The sequence below is a fragment of the Bombina bombina genome, chromosome 3 (genome assembly GCF_027579735.1).
Source record: "Bombina bombina isolate aBomBom1 chromosome 3, aBomBom1.pri, whole genome shotgun sequence".
Classification (NCBI taxonomy): domain Eukaryota; kingdom Metazoa; phylum Chordata; class Amphibia; order Anura; family Bombinatoridae; genus Bombina; species Bombina bombina.
Window position 1 is genome coordinate 419,454,205 of NC_069501.1, and position 15,080 is coordinate 419,469,284.

Here is a 15,080-nt window from a genome sequence, read left to right on the forward strand (position 1 = left end):
GAGGGATCCAGTACAGTTCCACACGGTCTCAGATGTTACTATAAGTATTCACCACAGTAACGATCAGTATTTAGGGCTATGGGGGATTCCACTATCACGGTTCAACACCTCCTTGCTACACTTGTGAATTACCGGTTAGCTTGGTATATCTTTCTGGTGTATGTCTCTCCCCAAACAAGCCTCCCTCAGCGGCATATAGTGGATTCCATCTGCTTTGAATAACAAACTCTGTTTGCAGCTCCTGCCACCTCCACTTCACCCTCCAATCACTTGTAATATTCAATTCAGCCTGTTTCACTGTTGAACAAATGCCAGCTACGCGCGTTTCACCCCTCAGGGACTGGGGCTTCATCTGGCTCCATTGACAATCATAGATTCATGATTGTTAGCAATGTCTTTATAGGGATAAATGAAGAAAAACTCCTCCCTCTTAGAGCCTTTTGCTTGCTTTTACCTGGGGTGAAATGGTAACATTAACCAACTAAATTGTTTTATTTTATTCTTACATCAGAAAAATTAATACTTTATATCAGAATCCTCAAGATTATATATATATATATATATATATATAAATATATATAAATATATATATATATATATATATATATAAAGCTAAAGAAAGGCATGCACTCTCTGGATTTGTGCAAAAACAGTGCTTTAATAGTACATCAAACAGGTAACGTTTCGGGGATCAATCACCCCTTCATCATTGGTCTGATGAAGGGGTTATTGATCCCCCGAAACGTTACCTGTTTGATGTGCCATTAAAGCACTTTTTTTGCACAAATCCAGAGAGTGCATGCCTTTCTTTAGCTTTATGAATACATTTGCCTGCACCCTGGTAGCTGCCCTTTAGATGAGAGTGCGCTCTATATTGGAATTATATATATATATATATACTGTATATATATATATATTGGTATAAATATATATTTGTGCAAAATACCATCATATATATATATATGTATAAAAAAAAAAAATATATATATATATATATATATATATATATGTATTTATGAATAAACAGAACATATTCTGCTACGTGAAGAACATTGGAATGTAAACTATTGATATTTTCATGTCGGGTTATCGCACTTGGGAATATGCAGTCAGATTTGCGTGAGTAGGGTGTTAGGTTTTTCCACTTTTTTTGCTCCATTGAAGTCTGTGGGGATATAGGCAATATTGTACGTTTGACTTTTTGCACTCGTCGGGTTAGCACGCAAGTGAAAACAGTTTACTTTCAATTTGTAATACGTGCACAACCCGATGCGCACAAAAAGCTTACTTCTAGAGCAGTTAAAGCTCAAGCGGGATCATTAAATAACGCTCCACTTGTAATTTGGCCCTAAACCTTTAGCAAAGTTATCTTATTTTTGCCATTTATAGACAAATTAGCGCCATCTTGTAATATAAGCCCAGAAAGGTTACACTGAGATGACCCTAAAACCTGCCACACATGTATTTTCTTTCCCCAATACATTATTTCATACATGACTCCACACAGAACTTCCTCACATTGGATTATTACTGCAATATAATATAAATACCTTTACTTTTTTTTTGTTCCCCATTATTTGGGAAATGTGATTTATAATTATTTTGTCTCTACCATGTCATGTCTCTCCCTAAGGACCTATGAACTGTCATCATAATACTTTTCTTATCAGGATAAGTTATTTGACATAGGTAAATTGCATAAAAGTTATCCAAATTTTATATTCAAAATTATTATGTACTTTTCCTAGCACACATGTAATTCATCACAAATAGTAATTGTTTTAAAAAATATGTAAAAAAACCCATAAAAATAGGGGGCGCTAGAAATCATAAAAAGAAATTAAATATAAATATATATAGATATGGAGGTTTGTGTACCAAAGTGATAAATATAACAATGTGAAGATCAAAAATAAGGAAACAAAGATAACAGCAATAAAAAGTCTATTGCAAATAAAAAAAGTCTTTTAGTGACGATCATAGGCAATAAAAAAGTTTTTTAGTGACGATCAAAGACAAAGAAAAAGTCAGTGTTTCTTGTGACCAATGGTGATTCAGTGCATCTAGAATATAAAAACAAAAAGAAAGCACCTCATGGTGTAGTATTTTCAAACAATGTAAAATGATGCAACAAGCAAACAGGTGAACAGGTACTCACAAGTGTGATGGAACTCTTAGCAAAATAAGTGCAAGCAGGCAGGCTGACCTTTATACAGCAGTCAGTACGCTGTCGCCACAGTGTCCTAATTGTGGCTGGTGGGCTGGTAGGAGATCCACAGTGGGCACATTTCTTAAGGCTGATAAGGAGATGTAATGTCTCCGGAGAAATATCTGATCCTGTTCCCAGTCTTGTCAAAAGCTCCGGTTTCATAGACCTGACAATTAGGCCCCAATAAAAACAGGCTCCAGCTAGTAGAGCAAGTAAGTTGTTGTAATGGCGTCTGGTGTTACCGTTGGAGTTTGACAGAATAACAAGAGGATACTTGGGAAGCAAAGAAGGACATCCAAGTAAAACAGTGACGTGCGGTGAGGTCAGAGGTTGGTGAGGCAATGGATATGATACACCCGATAAGCACATATATGATCCCAATAGAGGTAGCTTAAATTTATGATTAAATTAGTAGGTTGCACAATGATTATTATCATTCTTTACAACACATGAGAGAGTGAGGGGAAAAAGAGAGGGAGAGGGGAGAGAGAGAGAGGGAGGGAGAGAGGGGGAGGGTAGAGAGACAGAGAGAGGGAGGGGGTGAGAAGGAAGGAGTGAGAGAGGGAGGGGGAGAGAGGGTGGGAGAGAAGGAGGGAGAGAGGGAGGGGGAGAAGGAGGGAGAGAGGGAGGGGGGAGAGGGAGTGAGAGAGGGATGGAGGGGAAGAGACAGGGAGAGTGGAGGGGGAGAGTGGAGGAGGAGAGAGGGCGGGGGAGAGAGAAGGAGAGGGAGAGAGAGAAGGGGTGAGAGAGAGAGATAGAGGGAGGGGGTGAGATATAGGGAGAGAGAAGGAGGGAGAGAGGGAGAGAGGGGGAGAAAGGGGAGAGAAGAGGAAGGGGAAAAGAAGGAGAGGGAGGGGGAGAGAAAGAGAGGGAGGGAGGGGTGGGAAGGAGGGAGAGATGGAGAGGGAGGGGAGAGAGAGAGAGAGATTGGGAAGGGAGGGAGGAAGAGAGGGAGGGGTGGAGGGGAAGATAGAGGGGGAGAGAGAGACAGAAAGGGGAGGGAGGGGTGGAGGGGAAGATAGAGGGGGAGAGAGAGACAGAAAGGGGAGAGAGGGGAGAGAGAAAGAAAACACAAATCTGCACAAAGAGGTGCAAGGCAGCTGTTTCCCAGCAGGCCCACCCTTAGAATTTGTGGGGCCCTGGGCAAAACAAACTTGCAGGGCCCCCAGCCCAGACCCTTTTTTCCACACACCCATTAGCCCCACCCCTGTATCTCCTGCCCACTGTATGGACCACCCCAGTCCCAACCCAAAGTTATATATACACACATACATATCTCACACACATACATTCTCACATACTCCCTTTTACACACACACACACACACACTGACTATGTCACCCCATTTTACACACAGACACACATACTCACTCTCAGCCTTTTACACAGTTTCAGACACACACAAACTCTCTCACTCTCACTTCCTTTTATACACAGACTCTCTCACTCTTACTCCCTATTACACACACACACACACACAGTCACAAACTCACTCCCTTTTACACACACTCAGACACATACTCTCTCACTCTATTTACACACAAACACTCACACACACAGATGCCCTCTCTCCTTTTTACACACACACTCTCAGACACACACACTCTCTTAATCTCACTCCCTTTTACAAACAGACTCTCAGACATACATAGACTCTCTCTCTCACTCCCTTTTACACACACACAATTTCAGACACAAACTCTCTCATTCTCTTTTACACACAGAGACTCTCACACAGACTTAATTTCACTCCCTTTTACACACACACTCTCAGACTCACACAAACTCTCTTAATCTCACTCGCTTTTACACACACAAGCAGACACACACAGACTCTCTCACTCTGACACACACTTTATTTAACAGTACCATAACTATTAAAGAGCTACAATACATGTATCTGGGTTTAGTTAACCCCCCTCCCCATTTACAATAGAAAATCTGTTAAAAAGTGACATCAGCATACCTATTTCTGTATTGCATTTACTTTAATATATATATATATATATATATATATATATATATATATATATATATATATATATATATATACAGTATATACACACACTGTCCACACATACATATATATATATATATATATATATATATATATATATACATAACATGCTTTGCTCATTACAATTTTAGTACCTCAGCTGTCATTTGGAAGCCAAAGGGTTAAACCAGAAGAAGGAGGAATGTAGTGCTTGACCTATGGAGCTAAATCACCATTCACAGAAAAAAGGGATCTCTTGTTCCTGTCAAAAGCTACAATAGAAAGAAGAGGGAGACCTGCCACTGCTTTAACAGCAACACATAATGCACCAATCTAACAAGTGAAGCTTTGAACAGCAAGAACACCCCCTCCCACAAAAAATAAAATAAGATGCAAAGCCAATCACACATTTCACATTCCAATGTTCTTCACATAGCAGAATATGTTGAATTTATTTATAAATACATGTTTCTACATATATCTGATGGTATTTTGGTACAATATAGCTTTATACCTATATATAGATAATTATATATAGGTATAGATATATACAGATATATAGGAATATCTATTTATAAATACTTAGAACATATTTCTTTATGTGCAGAACATTGGAATGTCAAATATTTACAGTAAATACACAGTATAACACTTTATTAGAAATGAATATTGGATGAATATGCTTTAACACGTTTTCATCTACTTGACTGCAAAGAGCTCCAATGCAATTATATATGTATACATATGTATTTTTGTATTTATATGTGTACAGTGGAGCAAAAAAGGTATTTAGTCAGCCACCAATTGTGAAAGTTCTACAACTTAAGAAGATGAGAGAGGCCTGTCATTTTCAACATAGGTATACCTCAACTATGAGAGACAAAATGTGGAAACAAATCCAGACAATCACATTGTCTGATTTGGAAATAATTTATTTGCATATTATGGTGAAAAATAAGTATTTGGTCAATATCAAAAGTTCATCTCAATACTTTGTTATATATCCTTTGTTGGCAATGACAGAGGTCAAACGTTTTCTGTAAGTCTTCACAAGGTTGTCACACACTGTTGCTGGTATGTTGGCCCATTCCTGCATGCAGATCTCCTCTAGAGCAGTGATGTTTTGGGGCTGTCTCTGGGCAACACGGACTTTCAACTCCCTCCAAAGGTTTTCTATGGGGTTGAGATCTGGAGACTGGCTAGGCCACTCTAGGATCTTGAAATGCTTCTTACGAAGCCACTCCTTTGTTGCCCGGGCAGTGTGTTTGGGATCATTGTCATGCTGAAAGACCCAGCCACGTTTCATCTTCAATGCCCTTGCTGATGGAAGGAGGTTTGCACTCAAAATCTCACGATACATGGCCCCACCCATTCATTCTTTCATGTACATGGATCAGTCGTCCTGTTCCCTTTGCAGAGAAACAGCCCCAAAGCATGATGTTGCCACCCCCATGCTTCTCAGTCGGTATGGTGTTCTTTGGTTGCAACTCAGCATTCTCTCTCCTCCAAACACGATGAGTTGTGTTTCTACCAAACAGTTCTACTTTGGTTTCATCTGACCATATGACATTCTCCCAATCCACTTCTGGATCATCCAAATGCTCTCTAGCATTCTTCAGACGGGCCCGGACATGTACTGGCTTAAGCAGGGGGACACGTCTGGCACTGCAGGATCTGAGTCCCTGGCGGCGTAGTGTGTTACTGATGGTAGCCTTTGTTACGTTGGTCCCAGCTCTCAGCATGTCATTCACTAGGTCCCCCCGTGTGGTTCTAGGATGTTTGCTCACCGTTCTTGTGATCATTTTTTTTTTTTTTTTTTAAATATTTTATTGAGGTTGTGCGAGAACAATACAACTTAAATTAAACAGCACATCAGTAAAACAAACACAGATGTCACATTTCAATGTAACCATTTCTATATATGTTGAAAGATAAAATTCTCAATATGAAGTGGCCTATTAAAAAAAAACAGAAAACTGGAACCTCATTTTCTTAATTAGCAGTGTAAATGATTGTATGTGAACCAATAAACTCTAATTAGTTTAGCAATTGACACGTTAAGTATAAACACAAATGAAAATGCAGTTCTACTATGTAGGTAATATGGTAAGATAGATAAACATAAATAGGTGGGTTGCGGCATAGACAAGAGAAGCCGCGCGGTTAGACCTCCTGAGTTAGGAGGTTCATTATGGGGGTGGGGGGGGGGGGAGGTGGGAGAATGAATGCGATGGATAGGATATGTAGTTAAGGAAGCATTTAAATTGTAGATTATCACAGGCAGGGCAGGTAAACCTCAAGTAATGGCTTATCAAACATTTTAGGTGAATATCAAGGCTAATAACCTGGAGTCCGATGGGAAAGTTCTAACAATACTAGTGGTATATTATGGATTTTAGATCTATTATTACCATAGTAAACAATCAGGGTCTTTATGGGTTTAATTATGAAATTATGAAAGATATCTCATCTCAGCTCCATGCATAATCAAGCAAAATGGAAGCCCACAAACATGAAGCAACATACGATTAGATATTTAGGCCACCAGCTAGAACTATGGAGTGAGGCTGACTAGTGTAAAGGGTCTACTGTTTTATCTCTAATACTACCTATATAGACTCGTAGCAGAATTGTAGCTATCAAGACAAGACTATTTGTGAAGTCGGAGTCTACTCCTATAATCATTTTAAACCATGTCACCTGAGTACGGGCCCTATACCCAAGGACTGGTGTGTAAGTTATTTTGAGAAATGAGGTAGGCTCTAATGTAAAATCATTCTTTGACCCTAACAAACGTGATCATACATGTCAGCACAAGTTTAACTAGGTTGGGAGCCTGCTCCCAACATCTAACAGCCACACACGCTCATTTACATCTTCATGAGTTATAATGTGTATTTCTTTCTTGTGTCAGCAAAACCCTAGTTTAGGTAAACAGTGACCTCCGTCATATTTTTAAGAGTGAGAAAATGAGGCATACCGAGAGTACTGTAACACAGATTGGCTCTACATACATATACAGCAAAAAACTAATAGGTATTACGGTATTTGAGAAATATATATACAAATTCCAGAGCCTTATGACATTTGCAATATATGAAGTCAAATTAGACAAGAGAGCACTGTGAGGTGGGTTAACAACAGTTAATATGTATAGAGAGCTGTGTCTAACCCAGTCTATGAATTAGCTATGGGAAAAATATCCTAACCTATACATCAAACGAAACCTTATGAGATAAATCTAGAGTCACTCATAGAACCATAGAGGGTGACTGCCTAATGAGCCTGAGCAAAACATATAGCGGCAGCTGCTGCAAACTCAAATAATACTACAACACTGTTAAACAAGGAATCATGATATGGTATAAACACAGGGTAACATATTACATCTTTCCTCCGCTCAAAGCTGTATTATAAAATCTATAGATTAGGTGGTTAACTTAAAAGTAATAGTATGCAGGGAAGGCAATATACTATAGGGGGGAAACATATACTATAAGTTACACAGACCCCCCCAAAAAATAGGTGATGTTGCTGTCACTTGAGACTTGTAATGTAATATATACCATGTTAAATATCTTTCCAAGCTACCTAGATAAGCCTGAAAGCATGTGCACATTAATAATAAAACGTAACAGCATGGACTTTTCCTAGAACTGGGATAAATACTGCGATCTGGTTGCAGATTATAAGCATGTATAGTGTAGAATTAGGTAGTGAATCTGGGCATAGCAGCTCCAAACACACTAGGTTAGAGGCCGTGGAGGGGGTACAGGTAATAGAGAAAAGTAAACTGGGAGAGCACTTAAAACTGTGCAAACTCATTGTCTCTGCTATCTCCAATACAAATACAAAGACCTGAAGGGCCAAAGTTAGTAAACCTGTGTCCCAATCAGCCAACTCCGGTGCGGCAGACCGAATGAGGAGACAGTCCCAAGCGCGTAAGGCAAGAGTCCCTCCTAGTAGCTATTCCTCTGAACCGATCTGTCCACGGCTGGTCCCAAGGGACCCTGTGCAGTCCGCTGTAAGACACTAGGCCCTTCACCGATATTCTGCGATTGGTTGCATCGGATGACACACAAGGTAGGCTGCCGCAGTTCAGGAGCTGTGAGCATTCAGATGTGCACGTTTTTTCCCCTAAGTCCGCATCAGATACACAAGATGCCGCTGTTTCATAATTCACATCCATGGGATTTTGAATATGGCACTCTGTAGGTGGCGAGCTCTGCGAGCCCTCAACTCCCCCATTCTCCAAAACAGGTGTGAGTAAGTAGGCAGTGTGGGTTGTCCTCGTCACTGCAGATTGCTGGAACTCCATTATAGGTTGGCGTCTTAACATAACGCTACACTCGTCTAGAAACCTATGCATCTGTTCCACAATGCTCTCTGCATCCTCCATGATAGGATAAATTAACGGTCCTCTCAGATGGAGGTTAAGTATGACAGCCCTTGGTTAATTTTGCTCCCGGTTGGAAGTGTCAGTCAGGCCGCAAGATGGCTGCTTTAGACCACGCAGTTGGTTATAGTGCATCAGGATTGTGGGATCCCACATATGAAGTATTCCTTGCTTTAAAAGTGATCGTTGAGAACGTCCATGATTTCAGGCCATCATCAGTGGTTCCCATAAAAGAGTAGTTGAACCCAGACAGTCGCTAATTTTGTTTGTTGTAAATGTTATAGTTGGAGCTGCTAAGAAGTGCGACCGTCTGGTTTGAAAGCTGGCTCCGCCCCCCCTTGTGATCATTTTGACCCCACAGGGTGAGATCTTGCGTGGAGCCCCAGATTGAGGGAGATTATCAGTGGTCTTGTATATCTTTCATTTTCTAATTATTGCTCCCACAGTTGATTTCTTCACACCAAGCTGCTTGCCTATTGCAGATTCAGTCTTCCCAGCCTGGTGCAGGTCTAAAATTTTGTTTCTGGTGTCCTTCGACAGCTCTTTGGTCTTCACCATAGTGGAGTTTGGAGTGTGACTGTTTGAGGTTGTGGAAAGGTGTCTTTTTTACTGATAACAAGTTCAAACGGGTGCCATTAATACAGGTAATGAGTGGAGGACAGAGGAGCCTCTTAAAGAAGAAGATACAGGTCTGTGAGAGCCAGAAATCTTGCTTGTTTGTAGGTGACCAAATACTTATTTTCCACCATAATATGCAAATAAATTCTTTCCAAATCAGACAATGTGATTGTCTGGATTTGTTTCCACATTTTGTCTCTCATAGTTGAGGTATACCTATGATGAAAATAACAGGCCTCTCTCATCTTCTTAAGTGGGAGAACTTGCACTATTGGTGGCTGACCAAATACTTTTTTGCCACACTGTATATATGCCTGTAAATATATATATTCATATATAAATAAGGACAGACAAAAATAGGAGGAAGGGACTGTTGCTGTCCCAAAACGTCACATTCTGCAATAAAATCACTTTGTCACATTTTGATGAAAAGTCAGTGAGTGCTTCTTTTCTTTATATGTCTTCATATATAAATACATATGCACACATATATATATATATATATATATATATATATATATATATATATATATATATATATATACTGTGTGTGTATATATATATATATATGTATATATATATATATGTGTGTGTGTGTGTGTATATATATATATATATATATATATATATATATATATATATATATATATATATATATGTATATATATATATATGTATATATATGTGTGTGTGTATATATATATATATATATATATATATATATATATATATATATATACAAATACATCTTTAGACAGGTATATGTAAGTATCTCAATGTTAAAACCCCTTTGCCTGCCTTTTTTTTTCCTAACACCTGAGACCTCATATCTTTGAGCCCTTATAACTTTTTTGTGCAATAATTTTTTTAAATAATTTTTATTAGATAGTTTTATTATGAGTGTAACTGTACTTTTAAATGTATTTTTGATGTGTTTTGTGACACTTTTTTGTTTTGCGATAGTTAACCAGAGCTCTGAGGTTGCACTGTCTCAACGCAAGTTAAATTCAATTGTGCTTAAGCGATCGGGTTTACTTTCAAATTGTAATGAGATTGCTACATCCAATGCGAGCAAACAGCCGCAACAAACTGGATATCGCACCACTCGGAATCTGGGTGCTCATTGTTTCCTTTGATATTTTATAGAATCATTGCAAATACTTTATATTTTAAACGGAATGTTCCAAGTATTTAACACTTAAGGTTACAGTTGTATTATCTTTTAGTAAGTAATAGGTTTTCTTATGGTATATTTCACATGTTGCATTATTATGACATAGCATACTGTACTGATTTATCACCACAATGATTGGTGACTGTATGTATTTGCTTTGTTATTGGTTCATTATTGCTAAAACATTGTATTTCCATATATAATTCATGACTGGCATTATCTTATTCTAACTATACTTTGTGGTATACACGCACAAGTTTGGTGCTGTTTTATTATGATCCAGTGCTTTCTCTTACTGTATCATTACACATTATTCCTATTTTATCAGAACATATACATGTTGGTTCCCTGAAATGTATAACACTATTTATAATCAAGTTATTTTTCATAGTTCCTGCTGTCAGTTGTAAAATAGATCTTTGGCTGTTTTGCCTTTAAAAGGTTAATGCAATGTATAGATGAACAGTGGACAGACTTATATAACTGCCTGAGTATTAGTAAAATAATAGACATTTAACAAAAGCAGTTTAATTTATTAATCTTCAGTTAAAATGTAAATTGGTAATACTGTAAAATAAAAGAACAAATTGCAATTCATTTTGTATTTGGCTGTAAATGTTTACATTTTGACCACTAGGTGACAATGCTAGCCTTTGCCTTTTGTCTGTCTATATACAGTATATGTGTGTGTGTTTGTGTGTGTGTGTGTATATATATATATATATATATATATATATATATATATGAACACAAATCTGGCACTCGCTGGTCTTTCCAAAAAACTTTCACAGTAAAAGTTTTTTGGAAAGACCAGCGAGTGCCAGTTTTGTGTTCAGCTATATTTAATTACACTAGCACCCTGGAAGTTGATATACTGAGTGAGAGTGCTCTCCCTTGTTACTATATCTATCTATCTATCTATCTATCTATCTATCTATCTATCTATCTATCTATCTATCTATCTATCTATCTATCTATCTATCTATCTATCTATCTATCTAAATATGTATATTTGTATCTATCTATCTATCTATCTATCTATCTATCTATCTATCTATCTATCTATATATCTATCTATCTATATTATATATATATATATATATATATATATATATATATATATATATATATATATATATATATATATATATATATATATATATATATATATATATATATAATATATACAGTGCTTTATTGTAAAAGAAAAGGTGCTGATACTAAAAAAAAAAGGTGCCGGTACAAACTAATTATTGATTGATAAGTTCTTCTCAGTAACTTTGAGAAAAGAAAAGGGACTACATTATTTACAATGCCTGGTGTATTTTGCAGCCTCTTCTTGTGAAAACTACAGTATTTATATATGTATAAAGTTCTGTGGTTCTTATATAGAAAACTTTGGGGCCAGAAATGTCATTAAAAAAATGTGTTGTTTACCAACTGTTTAAGACATACGGCTAGCTTACGAGTTTTGCGGTATGAGTGAAAAAGCAGAGTTATGGCTCTTTTTCACTACCGCTGCTATTACGAGTCTTGCGGGTATTTCTGCACCGCACACTTTTTTGGCCGTAACGCAGCGTAATTACCGCAGCTTTCAAAAAGTCCTTTTTCAATGGGACTTCCATAGTGCCGGTATTACGAGTTTGCCTGTCCGGCCAAAAAGTGAGCGGTACAGCCTATACCGTCAAGATCCATAACGTAAACTGAAAGTCAGTAGTTATGGGATTTACGCTACAAAGCTGTAGCATAAAACTCATAACTAAAGTGCTAAAAAGTACCCTAAAACCCATAAACTACCTATTAACCCTTAAACCGAGGCCCTCCCGCACCGCAAATAATAAAACTAAATTATTAACCCCTAATCTGCCGCTCCGGACATCGCCGCCACGATAATAAACATATTAACCCCTAAACCGCCGCACTCCCACATCACAAACACTAGTTAAATATTATTAACCCTTAATCTACCGCCCCTAACATCTCCGCCACCTACCTACATTTATTAACCCCTAATCTGCCTCCCCCAAAGTCGCCGCAACTATGCTAAATTTATTAACCCCTAAACCTAAGTCTAACCCTAACACCCCCTAACTTAAATATAATTAAAATAAATCTAAATAAAACCTAATACATTACCTAAATAATTCCTATTTAAAACTAAATACTTACCTGTAAAATAAACCCTAAGCTAGCTACAATATAATTAATAGTTACATTGTAGCTAGCTTAGGGTTTATTTTTATTTTACATGCAAGTTTGTATTTATTTTAACTAGGTAGAATAGTTACTAAATATTTATTAACTATTTACTAACTACCTAGCTAAAATAAATACAAATTTACCTGTAAAATAAAACCTAACCTGTCTTACACTAACACCTAACCTTACACTACAATTAAATCAATTACATTAATTAAATATAATTACCTAAATTACAAAAAAAACCCTCACTAAATTACACAAAATAAAAAAGAAATTATCAGATATTTAAACTAATTAAACCTAATCTAATAGCCCTATCAAAATAAAAAGCCCCCCCAAAATAAAAAACCCCTAGCCTAAACTAAACTACCAATAGCCATTAAAAGGGCCTCCAACAGTAAAACCCACCACCCACACAACCAACCCCCCAAATAAAATCCTAACTAAAAAACCTAAGCTCCCCATTGCCATGAAAAGGGCATTTAGCTCTTTTTCAAGTGCCCAAACCCCTAATCTAAAAATAAAACCCACCCAATAAACCCTTAAAAAAAGCCTAACACTAACCCCCGAAGATCCACTTACAGTTTTTGAAGACATCCATCCTTAACGAAGCCAGCAGAAGTCCTCAGCGAAGCGACAGAAATCTTGGAACAACCAATAGAATGCGAGCTCAATCCTATTGGCTGATTGCAACAGCCAATAGGATTTTTTCAACCTTAATTCCGATTGGCTGATAGAGATCTATCAGCCAGTCGGAATCTAAGGACGCCATCTTGGATGACGTCATTTAAAGGGAAACCTCATTCGAAAGAAGTCGATTGAAGAGGATGCTCCGCGCCGGATGTCTTGAAGATGGACCCGCTCCGCGCCGGATAAATGAAGATAGAAGATGCCATCTGGATGAAGACTTCTGCCCGTCTGGAGGACCACTTCTGCTGGCTTGGATGAAGACTTCTCCCGGCTTCATTGAGGATGCATGTTGGGTCTTCAAAAACTGTAAGTGGATCTTCAGGGGTTTATGTTAGGCTTTTTTAAGGGTTTATTGGGTGGGTTTTATTTTTAGATTAGGGGTTTGGGCACTTGAAAAAGAGCTAAATGCCCTTTAAAGGGCAATTCCCATACAAATGCCCTTTTCAGGGCAATGGGGAGCTTAGGTTTTTTTAGTTAGAATTTTATTTAGGGGGTTGGTTGTGTGGGTGGTGGGTTTTACTGTTGGGGGGTTGTTTGTATTTTTTTTACAGGTAAAAGAGCTGATTTCTTTGGGGCAATGCCCCGCAAAAGGCCCTTTTAAGGGCTATTGGTAGTTTAGTTTAGGCTAGTGTTTTTTTTTATTTTTTTGGGGGGGTTATTTTGATAGGGATATTAGATTAAGTGTAATTAGTTTCAATATCTGATAATTTCTTTTTTTATTTTGTTTAATTTAGTGTTTTTTTTTGTAATTTAGGTAATTTTATTCAATTAATGTAATAATTTTTTATTGTAGTGTGAGGTTAGGTGTTAGTGTAAGACAGGTCAGGTTTTATTTTACAGGTAAATTTGTATTTATTTTAGCTAGGTAGTTAGTAAATAGTTAATAACCATTTAGTAACTAGTCTACCTAGTTAAAATAAATACAAACTTACCTGTGAAATAAAAATAAAACCTAAGATAGCCACAATGTAACTATTAGTTATATTGTAGCTAGCTTAGGGTTTATTTTATAGGTATTTAGTTTTAAATAGGAATTATTTAGCTATTAATAGTAGGTTTTATTTAGATTTATTTTAATTACATTAAAGTTAGGGGGGTTAGGGTTAGGGGTTAATAACTTTAGTATAGTGGCAGCGCCATTGGGGGCGGAAGATTAGGGGTTAATAAATGTAGGTAGGTGGCGGCGATGTTAGGGGCGGCAGATTAGGAGTTAATAAGTGTAGGTAGGTGGTGGCGACATTTGGGGGGGCAGATTAGGGGTTAATAAGTGTAGGTAGGTGGCGGTGACATTGGAGGCGGCAGATTAGGGGTTAATAAGTGTAGGTAGGTGGCGGCGACATTGGGGGCGGCAGATTAGGGGTTAATAACTGTAATGTAGGTGTCGGCGATGTCGGGGCGGCTGATTAGGGGTTAATAAGTGTAATGTAGGTGTCGGCGATGTCAGGGGCAGCAGATTAGGGGTGTTTAGACTCAGGGTTTATGTTAGGGTGTTAGGTATAAACATATATTTAGTTTCCCCATAGGAATCAATGGAGCTGCGTTACGGAGCTTTACGCTGCTTTATTGCAGGTGTTAGGCTTTTTTTCAGCCGACTCTCCCCATTGATGTCTATGGGGAAATCGTGCACAAGCACGTAAAACCAGCTCACTGCACCTTTCAGCAGCGCTGGTATTTGGGTGCGGTATGGAGATCAATTTTGCTCTACGCTCACTTTTTGTCTGCTAACGCCGGGTTTATGTAAACCTGTAATACCAGCGCTGTAGGTAAGTGAGAGGTGACAATAACTTGCAAGTTA